This window comes from Sciurus vulgaris (genome assembly GCF_902686455.1).
Source record: "Sciurus vulgaris genome assembly, chromosome: 11".
In the NCBI taxonomy this organism is placed as follows: domain Eukaryota; kingdom Metazoa; phylum Chordata; class Mammalia; order Rodentia; family Sciuridae; genus Sciurus; species Sciurus vulgaris.
Window position 1 is genome coordinate 45,181,113 of NC_136472.1, and position 15,111 is coordinate 45,196,223.

The window sequence follows — 15,111 nt, forward strand, 5'->3', positions numbered from 1 at the left end:
CTGTGGGAGAGCAGGGTGAGTGAGGCTGCCCCAGAGCTGCCAGAGGATTAGGAGAGGGAAATGCGCAGGGGAAGCCAGATCCTGATGGGCTGGAGGACTCCGCTGAGGATTTGTGATGGAAGCCACCAGAGATTTTCCATTGTGAAAGGTATACTGAGTAGTTTTTTGCTTTTTTTTTTTAATGTTTCAGTTGCTGAGTTGGGAGTAGATGGTACTGAAGAAAAGGTACAAAAAAAAAAAAAAAAAAAAAAAAAAAAAAAAGAGATGATGGTGACCAAGACTAGGAGTAGCAGCCATCATAAGAAAGAATGAACAGGTTTATTGTAAAGGCCATCTACGCTAAGCCCATGGCCAATATCATTCTAAATGGTGAAAAACTGAAAGCATTCCCCCTAAAAACTGGAACAAGGCAGGGATGCCCTCTTTCACCACTTCTATTCAACATCGTTCTTGAGACTCTAGCCAGAGCAATTAGACAGACCAAGGAAATTAAAGGGATACGAATAGGAAAAGAAGAACTCAAACTATCCCTGTTCGCTGATGACATGATTATATATTTAGAGGAACCTGGAAATTCCACCAGAAAACGTTTAGAACTCATAAGTGAATTCAGTAAAGTAGCAGGTTACAAGATCAATGCTCATAAATCCAATGCATTTTTATACATAAGTGATGAATCTTCAGAAAGAGAAGTTAGGAAAACTCTCCATTCACAATAGCCTCAAAAAAAATAAAATACTTGGGAATCAATCTCACAAAAGAGGTGAAAGACCTCTACAATGAGAACTACAGAACACTAAAGAAAGAAATTAAAGAAAACCTTAGAAGATGGAAAGATCTCCCATGTTCTTGGATAGGCAGAATTAATATTGTCAAAATGGCCATACTACCAAAAGTGCTATACAGATTCAATGCAATTCCAATTAAAATCCCAATGACGTACCTTACAGAAATAGAGCACACAATTATGAAATTCATCTGGAAGAATAAGAAACCCAGAATAGCTAAAGCAATTCTCAATAGAAAGAGCAAAGCAGGGGGTATAGCAATACCAGATCTTCAACTCTATTACAAAGCAGTAGTAACAAAAACGGCATGGTATTGGTATCAAAATAGACAGGTAGATCAATGGTACAGAATAGAGGACACGGACACAAACCCAAATAAATACAATTTTCTCATACTAGACAAAGGGGCCAAAAACATGCAATGGAGAAGAGATAGCCTCGTCAACAAATGGTGCTGGGAAAACTGGAAAACCATATGCAACAGAATGAAACTAAACCCCTATCTCTCACCCTGCCAAAACTCAACTCAAAATGGATCAAGGACCTCAGAATCAGACCAGAGACCCTGCATCTTATAGAAGAAAAAGTAGGTCCAAATCTTCAACATGTCAGCTTAGGATCAGACTTCCTTAACAGGACTCCCATAGCCCAAGAAATAAAAGCAAGAATCAACAACTGGGATAGATTCAAACTAAAAAGCTTTCTCTCAGCAAAGGAAACTATCAACAATGTGAAGAGAGAGCCTACAGAGTGGGAGAATATCTTTGCCACTCATACTTCAGATAGAGCGCTAATTTCCAGAATCTATAAAGAACTCAAAAAACTCTACACCAAGAATACAAATAATCCAATCAACAAATGGGCTAAGGAAATGAACAGACACTTCACAGAAGAAGATGTACAAGCAATCAACAGATATATGAAAAAATGTTCAACATCTCTAGTAATAAGAGAAATGCAAATCAAAACTACCCTAAGATTCCATCTCACCTCAATTAGAATGGCAATTATCAAGAACACAAGCAACAATAGGTGTTGGGGAGGATGTGGGGAAAAAGGTACACTTATACATTGCTGGTGGGGTAGCAAATTAGTGCAGCCACTCTGGAAAGCAGTATGGAGATTCCTCAGAAAGCTTGGAATGGAACCACCATTTGACCCAGCTATCCCACTCCTTGGCCTATACCCAAAGGACTTAAAATCAGCATCCTACAGAGATACAGCCACATCAAGGTTCATTGCTGCTCAATTCACCATAGCCAGATTGTGGAACCAACCTAGATGCCCTTCAGTTGATGAATGGATAAAGAAACTGTGGCATATATATACAATGGAATATTATTCCGCCATAAAGAATGATAAAATTATGGCATTTGCAGGCAAATGGATGAAATTGGAGAATATCATGCTAAGTGAGATAAGCCAATCTCAAAAAACCCAAGGACGAATGATCTCACTGATAAGTGGATGAGGACATATAATGGGGGGTGGGAGGGGTTAGGGTTAGGGTTAGGTTTAGGTTTAGGGTTAGGGTTAAGGAGGGTGACAAGAATGGAGGAAGGAAGGACTGTATAGAGGGGAAAGAGGGGTGGGAGGGGTCAGGGGGAAGGAAAAAATAACAGAATGAATCAAACAAATTATCCTATGTAAATTTATGATTACACAATGGTATGCCTTGACTCCATGTACAAATAGAGAAACAACATGTATCCCATTTGTTTTCAATAAAAAAATAAAAAGAATGGCCAGGTTTGAATTTCAAATGTAGAATTAACAGGGTTCTCTTACAAATTGGATATAGGATGTCCAGAAGGATGCCCAGGTTTTCAGCTTGAGGAACCAGATAGAGAGTGGTTCCTTTTACTGAGATTCACTCTGTAAAAACACACCATCAGATTGGAGAAATCTGTTTCTGTTTTTTTTGCAGAGTTACAGGGGGCAGTTTGAGCCCCCTAATTTAAATGACTTTTTATTGGTGCTTTAAAAGATCCTTCATTCACAGATGGACACATGAGCCCCTTGGTCTTGGTGCTTGAGCTGCCGTCTGCATGTCGCTAGGGCAGGTCCCCTGCCTAGTATTCCACCAAACAGTACATCCTACAATGTGGCAAACCTCCTTAACACTGCATGTTCACTCTGTCTTTTCTTTTACCAAGAGAAGACTTTAGAACTGCTGACTTAGAATTCAAGCGTCCAATGCAAGTTCTAAGCTTTGCAACTATTGCCATACTTGAGTTATCTCTTCTGATCCTATTGATCTCATTACATTGCTTACTTTAAACTTTTCTACCTTTTCTCTTGTTTCTTATTTTCCCATCTACCTAGACTCACTAGTCAAGGACAAGCTTAAGTGCCAACTCCTTCAGAATCTGGATTCTAGAGTTTCAGTTTTTAAGTTTAAACTGGATTCAAAACTTAAGCTTCAAATCCTGAATTTGTATCTCCCCAGCTATATAATCTTGGACAATTTATAATTTCTGAATTTCAGTTTATGTATTTGTATAGTGGAATAATTATATCCTTCAAAGAGCTGCTGTAGCAAATAGACAAGGTCTACATTTTGTTTCGTAAGAGATGCTCTTTAGGACCTTCCCTCCTTTTCTGTTTCCTGATTATTTAACCTTTACTTGCACTCCTCAGGACCCCCAAAGTATATCTATTTGACTCATTTATTGGAACTGAAGTTGTTCAGTGCTTTGTGACAATAATTACAACTTTAAAAGAATTATCAATCTGTTCCCATTTTGATGTATGATAACATAATTCTGCTTTGTCTTCTGGATTTTATGTTCACTGAATGCAAAACCAAGATTTGTTCTCTTCCCATTACCTAATCTAGTGCCTATGCTCAAACAAGGAACCAATAAATAGTGACAGAATGAGCATAAGAAGGGGCAGAGGGTGACTTTTCTGAGCCTCCATTCTCCTAAGGCAAAGGGTAAGGGTAGGTTAGTGTTGGCCACGGGAGGGTGGGAAGAGATAAAAGAGTCAAGTTGACACCTTCTTCCTTCTTCCTACAGGGACACAACCTAAAATGTCCTCCCACATATGGAACTCTTTCTTAATGAGCCAAAGTAGGGCTTCTTCCCTGTTATCTGGGTCTGAGAATAAAACCACCTCTTTTGTTCTGTTTTACTCATTTAAAATTAGAATTGAAAACTCAGTATACCTTTCACAAAAGGTCAAATGGCCATCCACATGTGGCTATAAACTGTAATGAGGCTGAATGAGAGGGAAAGAGGAGAATATATAGCCAGTCAACTCATTTTAAGTAGGAGTCAGGCAATCCATTATATTGCAGTGAGAGTAGCCAAGAAATACATGTTCTCTATGAGGTTCTTGTAATTCTATAGCCCATATAAAATACAGCTCCAGACTATTGTCAACATTGGCATTTTTAGAATTACCAACATGTAGCAAAGGATTTAAGGAGACCAAAAATAATTTCATCAAATTGTAGTGTGTGATATCTTTTGACTAAGAAGGCAATGCTGTTGACAATGTCAGCAGGAAATGACTCTTCAGATTTTCTTTTCAAAAGTAATGATGGTTTTAGATTAATCCATCTACATTCTTTTTTCATGGTTTTCCCTATGATTAAGGGTAAACGACCAAGTTTTGCTATAGCCAAGAGCTGGCCAAGATTCAAGGTGCAGACTTCAGTCAGAGAACAAATATTTTCTTGGTTTGACTTTAATTGGCTTCTACAGGGATGAGACTTGAGACTTGGCATCATGAGGTCCCCTGGCCTCTTTAGATAACAGTTAGGGGATGATAAGTATTTTCCAGCCCTAGAGTGTCTTAGGCATGGGATGTGCAGACCAAAAGTCTGTGCTCACACAATCTGATACATCCTAGGAGAGGAGCTCACCAATTCCAACCATAAAACATTCTAATGGTTATAGCATAAGTCTGGAAAACCCCTAAAAATGTCATCTAGTCTTCCTTTCTATATCCTTGTAGAAATTAATCATGACGAGCAGGCTGAGGCTGATTGTCTGTGGCTCTAAAGTTTTTACTTATCCATCCCAAGTATCCAAGAAAATTCAGGAGAAATACAAAGTAAACACATGTGATATATTGATCTGTTTAGAAATTATTTTAAAGTCCACTTGTGGGGTCTTAATAAGATGAGGGCATATGTACACATACTTCTCATTAGAGACAGTTCTAATGTTCTTTTTTTCTGTTTTTTTTTTTTTATTGGTGGATTATAGTTATACATAATGATGAGATTTGTGTTACATGTTTGTACATGCACACAGTGTAATAATATAATTTGGCCAATATCACTTACCAGAATTTTATTTTTTAAAAAAATATATTTTAGTTGTCAATGGACCTTTATTTATTTATTTAATTAATTTATTTATGTGCGGTGCCAAGAATTAAACCCAGTGCCTCACACATGCCAGGCAAGTGCTCTACAACTGAGCCACAACCCCAGCCCCCCAAGCATTTTCTATTTTGTTTTTTTTTTAAGTAAAACAAGAACCCAAGAAGATGAATGAGAATTTCCATGGTTAGACTGGTTTTAAAACCAAAGAGACAACTCCATATGACATTGTAATCCGGTGGAAGAGACTTGGTTGCTATTGTGTTAATGTGGTAATTGCATCTTTTATCTGCAAGTATGCCTGCTTTCACTAAAGATGCCTAAGTGTTCATGTCATTCACAACATTTCATTAGAATATTCCCTTTTGTTTTTGAATAGATAACATTTATATTAAGAATTCTATTAAAATCTTTTATACTTTGTTGATTTTTAGAGAATATGTTATTGGTTTGGCTTGAATGCTAATCACTATATTTACCCAAACACAGATGTCTGGTCATAGATATGCATGATATCAACAGTGTTTTGTGACAAATTTGAATTCTTTAGTGCTTATAGAATATTTTAATATTATTTTTACTGGGTTTGTTCTTTATATCTTTGATGATAGATTTTACAGTCTTTTGGTTGTGGTTTGCACTTGGAAAGTCATGCTGGATTAATTTGTAATTTTTTTGGTAGTAAATTTTATATGAAAAGATGCTGTTTGTGTGCAAACCTGAATTTATTATTACCGGCAACTACAATTCCAATGAACCTACTGTAAACTCTTATCAGATTATGCAAGATTCTTTATTTTGGGCATTGTTACTTACTCCATTGGAGCCAGAACAAAATGCCTCTATGCTATTTTTTAAAGTTCAAAATGGATAATGATTCTCTAGCTAAAGTTTAAAAAAACATTTTAAAGCTAAATGCGGAAAGGAATATTATATTGCATATTGTAGTAATATTCACATATGAATTATTAGATATAGTCAATCACTCACCAAAACTCCAGGTATTTATTTTTCCATTATCATTTATTATATACCTATAATGGGCTAGAAACTGGGGATGGGGAGACAGAAATAAATAGAATAGACATAGTGATTGCACTGTCCAGATATTACTTGAAAGACACACTTTTGTAATTTGTCTTCCCAGCTAAAGTACCAAGTGTTATGTGAGTGTAGAAATAAAGAATGACTGGAAATCTGAAGATGGAGTAGATTTATCTAGGCAAGAGAAATAGAAATTGGAAAGACCCAGTGGAGAGAGAGAAAACACTGCCTCAGAGCAAGTGAGAGAAGTCCAATAGTGTATAGATAGACAGGGTTTGCTTCATGGCTATTCTTGGCTTCAGTTCAAATTTCTGCTTCCTTTATTGTTCTGTAAAATCTTACAAAACATCTCATTACTTTAGGGAATTGGGTTCAAACATGTTCCTTATCTGGTAGCATTTAACCCATTGCCAAAATATATTGATTGAAGACATGTATGCTAGAAGAGTAAATTACATTATTTTACTGATTATTTACTATAATCTTAGTCAATGATATACATTTTGAATATATTTAAGCCACAAATAATTTTTACATCAATCATTGCTATATTCTTCATTCTAGGGGAGGATTTTAGATTTTTTTGTTTTATTGTTGTTGTTCTTATAACCAGTACATGACAAAATTTCTAGAGTTGTGTTTTAAAAGTTCTCAATTCTACTTATATTACAGATAATAATTTAAATTGATTCATTTCTGAAAAATAAAGGTTTTACACCATTTGGGGCTGAGAGTATCACCAAATAAAAGCTACAAACACAAAAATAACCTTTCTGGTATCTATGGTTGCTCTTAGTCAACCCATTATTATAAATGTTGAAATCTCCATGAAATAAAGATTTAATATAAAGAAGGAGGATTCTGGGGGCGATGTGAATGATATGCTTTTTACATCTCTCTGAATTCCCCCTGCAGAATATTTAGAGTGAAAAATTAAAAACTCATGAACAATATCTAAATGAAAATTAGGTGGAAGATACTTCTATAACCCCCCCCCCCCCAAAAGTGGATACAGACAAACCTTCCAAAGTCACAAGACCTAAGTGAGATCAGCAACTGTGTAGGAAGAAACAGAAGGATGCATTGGGGTACATGATATATCTAAAACATTCCCAAATCACTCACAGATGTACACTAGTGTTCACTAGAGCAATCTGAGGGTGGCAAGAAAAGCATGAAGGAGAGGAATTCAGGAGGTCTAGAAAGTTATCAGCTATAGTTTTGAAAAAGAGCTTAAAATCATGGGTTTATAAAGGTTTCTGGATCATATCTTCCTTAAAGGTAAAAAAGAAAGAAAACAAAACTAATTTTATGTAAAATTAGCAACTGAATATAATTAAGGCTTAAAATTTAAAAAAAAATATTTTAAGAATAAAACAGAACAAGTAACAAAACAACATACCTACTGACCACATATTGGCCAGATGGACATATACCTCAAAAGATGAAAAATATTATAGTTTTCCAATTTCTATTCTCTACTTATTACTACTTTTAATGAATTCAAAAGTCCTTAATAAAATGTTATAGAATATGAAGAACAGCATACATTAGAATCAGAAACTTAAAATTAGGATGATAAAGTCAAGAAGGATAACAATCATTAAACAAAGAAAGACTAAACAAGAAAAGAATGCATGATCAAATAAGCATAATAGGTAAGGCTGACGGAGGACCCAGATGTTGTCCTAACTAATTCCATTTTTGCATCTCTAACCTGTTCTCTTTCTGAGTATTTCCCAGCTTAGCTCAAATTTCGGGAATAGTAATCCCTTCAGGCTTACACCCTGTGATGGGAAACAAGGCTGCCCTCCCTCTCCTAAGCATGTTATGGTTTGGATATGAGGTGTTCCCCCCCCCCCCAAATTCCTGGGTTAATGCAGGAATGTTTGGAGGTAAAATGATTGGACTTTGAGAGTTGTAATCTAATCAGTCCATCCTAGGATGAATGGATTGACTGTGTGGTAACCGTAGGCAGGTAGGGCATGGCTGGAGGAGGTGGGTCACTGTGGACATGCCCTGGTAGAGTTTTTCTTCCCTGCAGCCCTTTCTCACAGCCCCTCTCTCCTTCCTGGACAGTTATGAGTGGAACAACTTTCCTCTATCCCACTCTTTCTTCATGATGCTCTGTCTCACCTTGGGCCCAGAGCTAAGGAGTTGGTCCACCATGATTTGAACTTCAGATACTGTGAGCCAAAATGAATTGTTTCTCCTCAAAGTTGTTTTGAAGGAGTAATTGGTCACAAGGATGAAAAGCTGACTAACACAGAGTTGGAGCGCTCATTTCATTATAGGAATCGCACTCAAGCAATAATGATTTCCCTGCTGAAATCAGGACCTCACAGAAATCAGACCTGAGATAACGATCAGCCAGACTACAGTGTGATCAAGATGACTTGACTATGAATATTTCTTGCTGTCTGCTTTTGTTATTCCCCGGTGAAATCCCAAAGCTTTTGTCAATCCTCCAAAGACAGGGATTAGAACGCTGGTCTTCCTCTTTCTTCCCAGTGTGGCCACACTAAATAAATTCTTTTCTTTGTTTACCACCCCTTTTGTCTGTCCAGTTGATTTCTCAAGGTGGTAGGTGGCCAAATTTTGGCTACTGGGACCTCCAAAATTCTAGGTCCCTGGACTAGAATGCTGGTACCAATGCTTTTTTAAACCAGGAGATAAAAAGGAGAAAAATTTTAAATATCCAAAACAAAAAAGAGATAAAATGGATATGACAAAAAAGTAACAAGAAGACAGGCAAAGAAGATTTAATCTATGCATTATCCTGAGTCCTGAAAAATAAAAGAACAATCACTAAAAAGTACTGAAACTACACTAAATCACTAAATTGTACTGAAACTACAATTCAAGAAAAATTCCTTGAAATTAAAAAAACAATTGAAACTGCACATATCCTCCCTAGATAAATTGTCCAAGAGCAATCAAACAACAGTCTGTAAAATAACCACAGCTTTAAAGAAAAAAGAATTTATTTATCATCCAGGTAAAAATATCAAATTACTCAAAAGGAAAAGAAAATTAGATAACCAATAAACCATACTGACATAAGATGCTATGAGCCAAGAGTTCTATACTTAGCCAAGTTCACTTTCAAGTATAAAGAAAGACTTGAAACTGCAATCAGCATATAAGAATTCAGGGAATTCCTGAGAAATTTTCAAGAGAATGAGCTTTAATCAAAATAAATAGATTCATTGACACAGGATTTTTGCTGAGCAGTAAACATATTTTCTTGAACTAAGTATAAGGGAGAAAATCAGATAAAAAAAATTACAGAGTAGAGAAACTAAACAGTAGTGCTGAGAGATGCACATGTGGATGATAGTACTCTAAATCAGTATAGGAAGGAGTCAAATACCATGAAATTCTGGACAGTCATTACATTTGAAGAGAAATGAAGCTTTTTTTTTGGTGGGGACACATGGATGGGTTTTGGGATGGTTGGCAATATTCCATTTCTTGATCTGGGTGGTGTTTAAGAGTGTTTGCCCTATAATAATTAAACTGCAACTTGTCTGTGTGACTTTCTCTATACTATATTATATTTTGCCATGAGAATTCATAGTAATAGAGAATAAAATGGTGATTACCATGAATTAGAGGTGGAGAAAAGAAAAGAGAAGATATTGGTTACAAATCACAAACTTTCTCTTATGAATATTTAAGACCTCATCACAACATGGTGACTGTAGTTAATATTCTTGAAATATAGATAATAATAATATATACTTGAAATTTGCTAAGAGGATAATGTAGGCTCCCACACACAAGGTAGCTATGTGAAGTGATGGATATGTATCATTTCATAGTATATAGAGTAATCAAAACATCATGTAATATATCCTAATTATACACAATTTTTGTCTATCATGTCTCAATAAAGGTGGAAAAAACAAAATTGCATAAAGGTGCTTTTTAAAATGCGTTTAATGAAGACAGGTAATAAGAGAGAGATGTCAACCATCTCTAAAAGCATACAGAAAAAGCTTATACTTTGCTCCAAGAGAAGCCCCAAAGTCTTTCATTATGAATAACTAAGAATTCAGTGCATTTTAGAAAATGAATAATTTATGAGAATTCCACATTAGGCATATTTTTAATAGTTTTGCGTGTGTGTATTGGGGGTGTCAAATTATGCTTAATTTATTTCATCAGAATAAGAGTTGCACAAAATTCAACTCAAAATGGATCAAGGACCTCGGAATCAGACCAGAGACCCTGCATCTTATAGAAGAAAAAGTAGGTCCAAACCTTCAACTTGTTGGCTTAGGATCAGACTTCCTTAACAGGCCTCCCATAGCACAAGAAATAAAAGCAAGAATCAACAACTGGGATAGATTCAAACTAAAAAGCTTTCTCTCAGCAAAGGAAACTATCAGCAATGTGAAGAGAGAGCCTACAGAGTGGGAGAATATCTTTGCCACTCATACTTCAGATAGAGTGCTAATTTCCAGAATCTATAAGGAACTCAAAAAACTCTACACCAAGAATACAAATAATCCAATCAACAAATGGGCTAAGGAAATGAACAGACACTTCACAGAAGAAGATGTACAAGCAATCAAGAGATATATGAAAAAAAGTTCAACGTCTCTAGTAATAAGAGAAATGCAAATCAAAACTACCCTAAGATTCCATCTCAGCCCAATTAGAATGGCGATTATCAAGAACACAAGCAACAATAGGTGTTGGTGAGGATGTGGGGAAAAAGGTACGCTTATACATTGCTGGTGGGGTTGCAAATTAGTGCAGCCACTCTGGAAAGCAGTATGGAGAGTCCTCAGAAAGCTTGGAATGGAACCACCATTTGACCCAGCTATCCCACTCCTTGGCCTATACCCAAAGGACTTAAAATCAGCATACTACAGAGATACAGCCACATCAATGTTCATAGCTGCTCAATTCACCATAGCCAGATTGTGGAACCAACCTAGATGCCCTTCAATTGATGAGTGGATAAAGAAACTGTGGCATATATATACAATGGAATATTACTCCGCCATAAAGAATGATAAAATTATGGCATTTGCAGGCAAATGGATGAAATTGGAGAATATCATGCTAAGTGAGATAAGCCAATCTCAAAAAACTAAAGGACGAATGATCTCGCTGATAAGCGGATGAGAACATATAATGGGGGGAGGAGGAGTTAGCGTTAGGGTTAGGGTTAGATTTAGGGTTAGGGGATAAGGAGGGTGGTAAGAATGGATGAAGGAAGGAGTGTATAGAGGAAAAAGAGGGGTGGGAGGGGTAGGGGGAAGGGAAAAAAATAACAGAATGAATCAAGCAACATTGCCATATATAAATTTATGATTTTTAATTAAAAAAATGCAAAAAAAAAGAGTTGGATACTAGTTTTGATTTATATGTGAAAGGATGAAAATAATGCTTTCCTTGTGATAACTTATCTGTAACCATTGTCATTTTTCCTTTGCATAAATAGTTGACTATCATTTGAACTTAAAAGAATGGAGGGAAATTGTGACATAGTTTGCAAATTTTCAATATAATTCTGTGTAATTATTTCTTTACATCTGAGCTATAAATATGAGTCAAAGTCACATTTGACAGTCAAAAAATTATTATGACATTAGAAACTATGAGGAAAATATTAGATAATGAAAAACCACCAAGGTAGCATGGTACGAAGGAAAGACTTCAGCCTGTTGAGTCATGTAACCTTAGGATTATAATCAGATTTGCCTGATTCTTCTGCCTCATGATTAAAGGGAAATAATGATTCTTAAAGGAATTGAAGATTCAAGATAATGACTGTAAAGAGCTGAGCTCAATACCTAGTACATAAAAGGTGCTTAATGGAAAATCATTTTACCCATTTCAAAGACAGTGGCCTGTCCTGGCTGCACAAAATATAAGCAGGGAGATAACGGGAGTCAGAGAGGACTTCTGGAGAAGAGCTGCCTCAATAGGTTATTGTTTTAGTCAGCTTTTTCCACTGCTGTGACCAAAAGACCTGCCAAGAACAATTAGAGGAGGAAAGTTTATTTTGTGGCTCACGGTTTCAGAGGTTTTAGTCTCTAGATGGCCAACTGCATTCCTTGGAGTCTAAGATGAGGCAGAGTATCATGGTGGAAGTGTATGGCACAGAAAAGCACCTTGGGACATTGTACCAAGAAGCAGAGAGTCTCCCCTCACCATGGACACAATATATACCCCAAAGGCATGTCCCCCAATGACCTGCCTCCTCCAGACACACCCTATCTGCCTACAATTGTCACCCAGTTAATTCCTATCATTAGATTTATGCATTAATTAGGCTAAGGCTTTCATAACCCATATATTTCACCTCTAAATCTCTTGCATTGTCTCACACATGAGCTTTAGGAGGACACCTCACATCTAAACCATAACAGTTGTCTCAAAAACTTCCATAAGTGATTTCCAGAGGAGTATGAGACAGAAATTATTTTTCCTTCCATTCATGAGATGACCTCATACTTAAGTAGTTTTGCTGGCAGCTGCATTAATTACTATGAAACTTAATACCATGAAGGGAACCCCAGGGCTTGGTTCTTGGCTGATAACATAAGCTGGGGTTCATGATGGCTATAAGAAATCCTAATACTTACTAGAATGCACATTTTAAAGATTTCCATCCTACTCAAACACTGTAGTCAGTGTTGTCAGTACTTTATTTAAAATAACTCATTAAGGTATCCTAGAATGAATTTTTCACAAAGCAGGATAGGAATACAACCAAATTCAGAACTCAGACAAGTCGTCTTTGTTTTCTTCCCAAGTCCGAATTGCTTCTAGGTTGCTTTTTTCATAACCCACAGGACATTTTTATTCAAGAAGGGCTGTGTGGTTTTCTCAAGCAATATTTTTGGCTAGAAATTTCAACAAAACGGGTAAACTTGGTTTTTTTCCCTCTGGTTCCATCCCCACATTTCACAAGCTTTTCCCATAACATGTATAACAAGCAAGAAGCTATTTCAAAGTTGATTTGGAGGCAGTGCTAATGGCAGGAGCGATTTCTAAGGGCCAGATGCCAAAGACTAAGAATCTTTTTCTCTCAGACATCCTCCATCTCTAATTCAGCCTAATGTGTGAAATGCTGCTGGGCTGGCTTTCAGACGCCTTTCAGAAAAGCTTGCAGAAATACAGTAGATGCTGGAAAGCCTATATCTTTGTACTCCCCAGAGACCATTTCAATATTGTTAATTCTTAACTGGTCTGGCTGTGGTAGCTGACAAACAGCCCACTAGAAACATTTTTGCTTGACTTTATTTTATTCATCTGATGAAGGATGCTCAAGACTCATGCAGATGCAAAACTGGGCAGCAGTGGTCACATTTCCCAGCAAACTTTCATCCAAGGACCTCAAAGGGCATGACAGGTATGAAAACACTTCTGCAGAAGGAGTGAAATGAGTCCTCAGTGGAGGAGAATCAGAGAGATCTGGGAAATTACATGAAGTACTTAGGTCAATTTCTCACCTACAAATAGCTTTCAGAGAAGCCACAATTAAACTTGTTTCCCTGTTGGTTCTGCTGACAACTTTCTGGGTAGTAATGCAATACAGATGCTGTGGGTTGTTCAGTCCTCAATTCTTTCCTAAACTTTTGGAAAGAAGTATTCCAAAGTATTTATTTATATTTTTCTACGACAGCTTGTGGTCTTATAAGTAATGTTATTCAGCAGTTGTCCAGTTTCTGTGCAATGTTCCACAAGATAAAATTTGATAGCCACCAAGACTTGTATTTACTTTCTTTTACCTCCTTTTGTTACTGTCTCTTGCCTTCTTTGATTCTTAAAGTTAACATTTCAGAAGGAATGTTTTCATTTTCACTCGATTATTCTTATCACTCAAACCCTGTGCTACATGTATTAACAATGTCTTAACAATGCAATTTGCTTGCACCAGCAAATAAAACATTCTCAGAAAAAAAGGAAACCTGAACTTTCGAGCTCAATTCTGGAAGGAAACAGTTTTCTAGCTAAGGTTGGAAGGTGATTTTCTTCCATTTGACTTTCTGATGAAGAAGAGTCATTTCAAGTTACTGATAAGGTTAATTTTTGAACTGAGGACTTAGATCAACAATGTTAAGAAATAATTTTTATTGTTTTTGCCCTGATGGAAGTCTTTAGTATCTTAGCATATATACACTCCCTTTTCACTAAAATTTCTTGAGAGATAACTGTCAGGCACTGAGTTAGTTCTAAAGACATGATATGTATTATACCACCATTTCCAGACTCAGGTCTTATTTAGAACAAAATCCCTAACACACAGTACTGAAAAAAAAAAATCTATTTGACAGCAATTGCAGTGTTTTTTTGGGGAGGGGAATTCATTTTGTAGGATGCATACTTGAAAATATTCTTGATGGAGTCATTGAAGATATCAATATCCAGATAGAAGATAGCTTATGGTGACTACTTCTTTTTAGGTTAAATCATGTCATAAAATTCAAATATTTTTCACCAATATCACCTTTCGCAGAAAGGTTTCAGAAAGTTATTGTTATCAATTTTTCTTTTTTTTAGTAGGGAGGAAAAGAAATGGGATGAGGATATTTGTTCCATGCTATAAAAACTATGTTACTCCAAACCAAAGGTTTAAATTCTAAAAAGGTAAACGTTTTTTATAGTACTCTCCTGATCTACATATATTTAACAAAATTGAGAGTGGAATTTTATTTATTAGCCCTTATATGTCTATTCCAGGAAAGCTTTCATCATCAAGGCATTAGGGTTACTGAGCATTTCATATGGCTGCATGAAAAAAAAAACATTTCCTAGATGATGTGCTGACAAAATAATGACAAGCATCTGAGAAAACACAGATGGGGAAAATGATGTGTGCTTTTTTTGCTTAATCTATTACCATTTTGATTTAGTTGAACATAAGTTTATGATTATGAAATGCTCTAATAATTATTGCATTCATCTGCTTTTTTACAG

The 15,111-nt window shown here is 36.1% G+C and overlaps 1 protein-coding gene across 4 annotated transcripts in view; it reads right to left on the reverse strand.

The window, feature by feature from the left end:
* Nucleotides 1–15,111, reverse strand: part of BBOX1 (gamma-butyrobetaine hydroxylase 1) — a 112,507-nt gene that overhangs the window by 60,633 nt on the left and 36,763 nt on the right. The gene's annotated exons all lie outside the window — the stretch shown is intronic.